Source organism: Pinus tabuliformis, chromosome 3_2, assembly GCF_031772625.1.
Source record: "Pinus tabuliformis cultivar Carrire ecotype Pingquan chromosome 3_2, CPIR1, whole genome shotgun sequence".
Classification (NCBI taxonomy): domain Eukaryota; kingdom Viridiplantae; phylum Streptophyta; class Pinopsida; order Pinales; family Pinaceae; genus Pinus; species Pinus tabuliformis.
This window is the reverse complement of record NC_142302.1, coordinates 780,609,466-780,618,579: the sequence shown is the minus strand read 5'-3', so window position 1 is coordinate 780,618,579 and position 9,114 is coordinate 780,609,466.

The following is a 9,114-nucleotide window of genomic DNA, read 5'->3' as shown; positions in this document are numbered from 1 at the left end:
TATGAAGGGTTTTTTTCTTGTAAACCACTTGTCACATGGTCAATTTTCACTAAGGAAATGATAACACATTATGCGGATACAAATAGAAACACCTTCCTTAGCCAATTGTTAAATATCAAACAAAAGGGTTCAATGGCAGAGCACATTGAGCACTTTCAAAAATTGAATATGAGGGTAAATTATATTCTAGAGAAGCAAATGATTAATGTGTTCATAGGGACTTTAAAGGATAACATTCAAGATGAAGTTTGTCTTTGGGAACCTGATTCAATGGAGAATGCATTCAGGTTGGCAAGACAAATTGAAAGCAAAATTATGACAACAAGAAATCATAACACTCACAATTATAAATATGGAAGCATTGTTACTCCTAGCATTCAACAACCTACAAGGTTGACACCACAAAAATTGGAAGAAGAAGGAGAAAACAACCTTTGTTACAATTGTCATAGCTAATACACTAATGGTCATAAGTGTGCTCAGAAGAAATTATTTTACATAGATTGTGAAGAGCGGGAAGAAAAGGATCAAGAAACATAAAAATAAGAGAATATACACCAGGACCCGACCCCAAAGAAAAAAGAAATGAATCCAACCATATCTTGTAAAGAATTGGCAAGAATTACCACTCCTCAAACTCTCAAGATAGAAGGACATATCAAGAAGAAAAATGTTCAAGGACTTAAAGATCACATTGAACATCAAGAAATGAATTTGATCATATATTGTAATGTATTGGTAGAAATAACCGCTCCTCAAACTCTCAATATAGAAGGATATATCAAGAATAAAAAGGTTCAAGCACTGAAAGATCATATCGATCATCATCAACAAGTTCTCCAACTTTTAAGGGATAACGCCACTTTGGTGTCGAATCAAATGTAACAATAGGAAGATCAACATTACGGTGAAAGAAGTTTTGATGTACGTGATTGGGTGTTTTTATAGCTACATGCATACAAACAAATGTCCCCCAAGCAAGCTATTTATGAGAAGGAAATGTTGGCAATAGAACATGCACTTAGGAAATGGCTACCTTACCTAATGGGAAGACACTTCAAGTTAAAAACGGATCATGATAGTCTTAAATACTTTTCAAAAAAAATATTATCTTTAGAATAACAAAAAAAATGGTTCACAAATATGTTGGGTTATGAATTTGAAATCGTCTACAAAAAAGGGAAGCAAAATGTTGTTGCAGATGCACTCTAAAGAAAGGATGAGGGTGTGGAAGCATTTTTTTGTGCTATTTATATTATCCAACCAAATTGGATAAATGAAGAAAGGGATGAATGGAATAATGGCGAATAAGTGTGGCCACTCATTCATAAGTTGCAAAGATTCCATTTCAAATAATATTGCCAGAATTTGATGAGGAAGAAAAATCATATTGGAACCTGAAGAAGCCACATAAACAATAAATCGACAGCTACGAAATCGATCAATTTCAGAGTATCTCATCAAGTGGAAGAACTTACCCACTGAAGGTTCCACATGGGAGGATTATAATTTTATATGGAAGCATCCATAGCAACTCAAGTGTTGAGGACAACACTTTTTGAAGGAGAGCGGCATGTCAAGTCCCTATACTACTATTGTAATCCCTTATTGTTATTAGTGCAACACCCTTATTATATTGTTGTGCCCCATAGAAGCCCACTATTGCTATTATTGTGCCCTTACATTATTATTTTTGTGTCGGCTCTAATTATATTATGACACCTTAGACTCCTATATATAGAAAGGAAGTCTTGTCATTTGTATCATCCAAGAATTGTTCATTTGTGTAATGTAAAGGAGGTCACCACCTCGAAGATACTGAATTCTAAGGCATTGATATTTCTTTTCTGTCTTTTTGTGAGATGGTTTCATAATAATGTGACTCTCACTCGAAGGTCGAAAACCTTAAGGCTACTCAATATACACCTCTTCCATAATAATTCCATTAAGGAAGGTTGATTTTACATCCCTATGATGTATCGTCCATCCCATCTATGGTGACAGTGCCAAAATGGATTTGATTGGCGAGTAGCTTGTAACATGATCAAAGGTATCATTGTAATCAATCACCTCTACTTGAGAAAATCCTTCAACCACAAACTTGGCCTTATGTTTCTCCACGCTACCATCCACTACTTTATTTACCTTGTTAATCCATTGGGAACTCACCACTGACTTGTGCACAAGTGTTGGGACCACATCCCAAACACTGTTCCTGACAATGGAGTCCTACTCCTCAACCATGGCATCAACCTAAGTCGGTTGTTGCACTACCTCCTCAAAAGAAGATGGCTTTGTCTCGACACATCCACTCATAAGAGCCATGTATCTAGTGTACCCCTCTGGTGACCTCCTATTCTTGTGCTATGATGTGGGATCTCCCACATTTTCTCTTGCATCATGCAATAACCCATGAGCCTCTCTAGTGCACTTTGTCCCATATTTGGAAGACTGTACATTAGTGGGTGATTCCACTCCCTGATCCTCTGCATGCGGTTGATCCACATCAATTTGAGGTTACTTCTTAGGTGCTAAAATCTCCTCAACCACATGTAGCTGAAGCTCTCTCTCAATGTAACATATTATGACCTTCTCTTCATCAAATTTTACATCCGTGTGAACTATTGTCATCTTGATTGTTGGAAGGTACACCCGATAGTTGTGATGTGTATCATTGTACCCCATAAATATCCCAATCTATGTTGTTGGCTCAAGCTTCTTCTGTGTATCTTTGGTTCTATGACAGTAGACCGATGAACACAAAATCATGAAGTGACACACATATAGTCTCTTCCCTGGGATAGCCTCGTCTAGTGCACTCATCCCAAGAATTTGATGAGGGATTTTGTTCTACAAATAAATAGTTGTGTTGCATGCCTCAACTCACAGGTGTAGTTGTAGGCCCTAATCATTTAAAATCTATTGTGATTCCCCTACTATGCTTCTATTCTTCCTTTCAACCACCCCATTATTCTTTGGTTTATGACTTGTTGTCAACTCTCATTGAACGCATTCTACTACACAAACATTTTTAAACTCATTCGACACATACTCTCCACTGTTATCACTCCTAAGAGATTTAACCTTTGTATCAATATCTTTCTTGAACGATGCTTTAAATTCACAAACCTTTAAAAAGTCTGATCTTTCTTCTACATGAAGAAGATCCAACATTTATGAGAAAAATCATCAATAAATATAACATAATAATTGCGCTTGGTCATGGATGGTCTGAGGAATAGTCCACACACATCTAAATGTACTCAATCGAGGATCGCCTGTGCTTGGTTGTCTTTATCGTAAAGGAATATTTGGTGTATTTTCCAAATGTACAACCTTTTCATGTATGGACTTTCCATAGTGTACCTTTGGGAAGATCGGTAGAAATTTGTTGCATGATTTTCAAAGTGCCATGATGCAAGTGGCCCAACCGCCTATGCCACAACTCACTGATATCTCAGCTCTCCACCTTCTCTTCTTTTGTTCTCAAAGAAGCACAATATTCTACCTCTAACTTGTAGATATTCTTCACCCGAACCCCTATCCTCTTTACCTATCTCATGGCTATATGATGAAGGAGTTCCTTTCCCTTACTAAATATCACCTCATAGCCTCTATCCTCCAACAATACCAAGTTCTTCTTCAAAACAGTAACATACATAACATATACCAAAGTGAGGGGAGCACCGAAATCCCTGTAAAAGGTAACTATACTAAGTCCGATAACACTATACCTCTCGTCATCATCCATCTTAATATGAATCTGGATATCCTTCTCCTCAAAGTTACTGAAGAGATATTTGTTACCAATCATGTGGAAATAAGCTCCACTATCCAGGTACCATACACTACCGATCATCGATGACACCATAAATTTGATGAAGATAAATTCCAATTTGAATTGTGAGGTAAGAGCCTCACCTCCTTCTGCTCCTCCTGAGGACTTATTACTAGCCTTCTTGAGTGGTCACTTTCTAGAAAAGTGTCTCAGCTCGTGAAAATGAAAGGACTTGACTTTTGACATGTCCTTCTTCTTGCCTCCATGACAAGAATCTAATTTGGAATGGGATGACTTCCCCTTCCCTTTATTTGCCTTTCCCGCTAATGCATAATTCTCTTCATCATGAGTCTTTAATGAGGATTTTTCTCTTGTATTCCTTCAAATCTCTTCTTGTACCAAATATGATCATAATTATTCCCAATCTGGTAGCTTCTCCCTCCCATTAATAGACTCCTAATAACTATGCGAACTATTGGAAAGTTCTAGAAGAGCTAGGCCCACCATATCTATCTTGGAAATAGTGATCCTGACACTTCCAAGCTTATCTTGACCATGAGTGAACTTGGTTAAGTACTTTGGAATAGAGTCTCCCTTCTCCATTTTGATTTTTCTGAGTCTATCCTTCAGTGCCAATTTCCTATGGTCACAACCATGTTGAAATAGGTCCATCAATTCATTCCACATTATGTATGGAGTATCCTTCCCATGGAGACGTGAAATAATGTGGTTTCGAACTCCATCCAAGATAATCCTTCTCACTTTTTCCACAAACTTTCTCCATTCAGTGAAATCTTTAGCATCCAATGACGGAGTTTTAGAAATGTCATGATCCATGAATTCGTTGAGGGAATTATCTTCCAGCATTGCCTCCATTATGTCCTTCCAAGCTATGTAATTTGAGCTTCCCTCCAAGGCATACTCCAGCTGCAACCCGTAGAAAGACATATTACTCCTTTGAAGTATGAACTTGCAAATTCAATTTTCACCTACACAACAAACTCGAAATATCATCTTCTATATTGTCTTCATCTTCCATTCAATGTATATTTTCCTATAGATTCAACATCATATGTGGTATGATAAAGCAGAAGAGAAGAATCTACTGTACCTTTCAACACAAGCAAAAAGTAATCAATGAAAAGAATAAGAAGAGGAAGACTATCAATCACACATAGCACAATATTTCTTCGAGGAAAGAAAATCCTAAAAAACTCAACTATCTATATTGAATTAACCTAAAGATATGAGAATACAATATAGTGCTTGTTCATCCTAAACAATTTGTGCACTAGTACAATCTAACCCTCTGCCTCACAAGCGAGCTCAATCCAACACTTAGCCAATTTTGTTGCATGCCACGCCCCTACTGCCTTATGCAATTCTTAGAGGAATCAAACCATATTTGATTGGGAAATCCACTCTCCATAATTACGAAATCCAAATAGAGGTCCTCAACTGATTGCTAGCACCATATGTACAAATCGAAAAACTATAGAAATAGTAGTACATTGTCATTGAACTCTAATCTAAAAATGATCTTCATATGAACTGACATGCATGAATTATTTTTGAGTGAATCTTCAGTTCACTGGTGTGGTATTTGTGATGCACTAGTATACTACACTACTAGAACTCTACTAGTTCCTCCAATAGTTAGAACTAGCTTAACTAATTATAACTCAGTTAAAATGACTTATCTAATTACAACTCAAAAGAACTAACCTAGGCCCCTAAAATTTAGGGATCACAATTTAATTCAACCAACAATTACATTGGAATTTCTTGTTTCTATTTTTAACAATGACTGTTATAGCTCGCAAAGTGGTAATTGTCACAACATTGTTAAACAATATGTACTTGTAAATAATTCCCTCAAGGGGTCTCAGGCTAGACTTACCGGTGATATTGTAGCATGAAGTGATAACCACCTCTATGAGCAGACAGGGCGCTTCTTGGTCCTATCCACAAGTTGCATCTAACCACCTCCCATGGATGAAACCTATTTTTTTTTGTATTCTTCACTAACTACTTTTCTTACGCTGTCTCTTCTTCCATAACTTCATTACCTTACCATGGAAACTCCCTCAGGTCCCTTATCTCATAATCTTCTTCATCTCTTTTAATTATCCTTTACCTCGCTCTAAGAGCTCCCTCATATTCCTTCATTTTGGTGCCACTCTTGGACTCATTCTCTTGCTTCTGACCTAAACTTTCCTCATCTCTTCCAATACTCTATTACTCAAAGACTTACTTTAACTAATTGTTTCATTCCTCGGCCATCCCTTGGGTCGTATTTTATTGTGTTTAACACTTTGTGCTCATTCATCATGGTTCCTTGTGACCTCAACTCCACCATTATTGTTTTCTGATCCGTATCACTTTGAGTCTACATGAACATAGTTTACAATATTCCTTCACATCAACTCAATACAATGTTTCGCACATGATAATTGTCTTGTCCCAACCAATATTGGCCTATTTTATCCTTTTACCTTGGCATTAGCCTCATTACTGTTCATCACCTTGGAATTCCATCATTTATTTGGAAATTCACATGATACCTTCTACAACCAAAATTTGATTGAGTAATCCACCTAGCCACTTTATTTCACTTCAACAGAGATTAAGATCCAGGGAGTGAATACTTTGGTGGAACTCCCATCACATGGTCTTGACCTTCACCCATGTTTCCATGCATCCACATGTTAAAGTATTTCATCACTAGTGTGCTTGGTCAAAAATATTGTGACTCTCAGCCTTAATTTTGTTGAACATTTTTCATTCAAATACTTAATTATCTCCTTGGACTTGAGTGCTTTTTGTACTTATTTCTTGCATAAATCAATGCTCATTTCTGATCATCTTATCATAATATTTTGTTGTGAAATTATAAGAATATACTCCCATATAGAATGAACTTCCTGAAGAATTTCATCCCAAAACATTTGTGCATCATCGTTTAAAGAAATATTACCTTCAAACTTGGTTTTCAACTCTTTGATTTTATCTTCAATTTCCCTATACTTAATCAGAAGTTGATTGTTATTTTCATATATTATGTGTTATTGCCTCTCCTTTACATTCAACTACTCCCTTACCATGACCAAATAATCTTGGGTTTTCTTTAGTTTGACTTATGAAATTCTCATCTCTTCCATGACCTTCGTTAATTTCTTTGAGGGTTCATCTAATTCAGTTCGAACCATACTAGTGCAAACATGATTTCTAATTTACTGTTTTAAGATCTGCACTTATTCATGCAAAATAAATATGACTTTATTTCTATCAACTAATTATCCTAATAATAAATTTTTTTCAACTTGATCCAACTCAGTTGTTTTAGTTTTCTCATTCCTAGGCATTTTTAAGTTGTTCCGTAATGATTTAACCTCATATTCTATGATTTGCAACATGGTCTTGATGCTCTATTTCCATATTAATTCTCATTTTATAACTTCTTTCTTGAATTCGTTGATAATTAGTTTGCAAAGTTTCAAATGAGAAAGGAATCACTTCTATTCTGAATGCTACCAAATGAGTGGAGATAGAAGAGGAAGTAGCATGCCATGTATTTAGCAACTGCATTTGAAACCCAGGCTCTTTTAAATGTCCTTCTGTTAATTTTATTTGTATTTCTTCCTCATCCTCCATTGGAATTTGAGTCCTCTTTTGTGACATTGAGTATTCCATCTGAACATCAATTTGTTCAGGATCAATCCCATTCAAGGTATTCTCATTTACCATAATGGTTTCAACATCCTCTAACCATTACACCCAACAGCATGTCCAAGTATCTTGATTTTCCATTTTCTTAATTTCTAGTCTACTTTCATGAATATAAGGTCAAAAACTAATTTCCACCATTTTATGAGAAATTATATGGTGAGGTTCATATTATGATTTTTCTAATTTCTTAAAGCCAGACTCCTTCATCATCACTTCCACTTGTGTAAGGGATTTTCTATTGTTTACAATAAATGGAGCTAAATTCCTCTCTAGCTTAAAAGGTTACCCTTCATAGAAAATTTTAGGGGCGAATGTTTGCCATTTGGCGAAATTAAGGGGTTTTAAATTTTTAGTGGGTGAATATTTTGTATCATAGTACATTTTTACAAATCACCTCAAATAGCCCACCTTATTTTAAGGGAGAGGGTAAAAGAGGTAAATTTAGCCCTTGAAATTAGGAGTTACAACCTTCCATTCGCCCATTTTCAAGAATAGGTTTTATTTAATTGAATCCTATGGGCCAAAGGCCCAAATATCATATTTTTAAAAGAGGTATGGTAAATTAATAAAAATATAAATAAATGAGAGGTATGGTAAATAAATAAAACATTTTTAATATTTACTCCATAAGTCACCTTATATACATGCAAGGGTGTAAACAAATAAAAATATAAGTAAAGTGGAGGTATGGTAAATAAATAAAACATCTTTTTATACTTACTCAAAAGTTTTGGTAAATAAACAAAAATATAAATAAAATAGATGCATGGTAAATAAATAAAACCTCTTTTTATATTTAGTCCATAACCCTTGTTCTATTTAAGAAGGCTAAAGAAAGAGGTTTTATTTAAGTGAATCCTATGGGCCAAATACCATATTTGTAAAAGAGGTATGGTAAATTAATAAAAATATAAATAAACGAGAGGTATGGTAAACAAATAAAACATTTTTTTATATTTACTCCATAAGTCACTCAAAAAATGCGTTATATTTAGGTGAAACCTATGGGCAAAATACTATGGGACAAATACCATGGACTAGATTGTTATTAATACCATGTAAAAAAACATTATTAACCCTAATATTAGTATTAATAAAAATAAAAATGGCACATGGTATTGACCCATGGTATTCACCAAAATGGCACATGGTATTGACCCATGGTATTCACCTAAAATGTAGCCTATTTAAATGGGGGAATTAAACCAGCATAGATCCATGTTTACTCTGGATCTACTAAACCCTGAGAGGTATCAAATATCGTGATATGCAAACTAGCATAGAGTGAAAAAAATATTTGATCTGATCAAGAGTAAAAAATGGATGTTGTAATTTAATGTATGTTAAACATTTTAGTTTGGTTAAAATAAAAAATAAATTAGAAATCAACTATTAATTTTATTAATTTTTATAAATTACTAATAGTAATTTTTAAGCTCGAGGTTTATGATAACCCATGGTATTGACCCATGGTAATACCATGGTATTCATGTGAGCATAGACTATTTAAAGGGGAAATTCTATCATCTTAGATCCATCTTAATTCTGGGTCTACCAAGTGCTCAAAGGGATAAATAGATTTCATCCCCCTAAGAGTGGTAGATGTG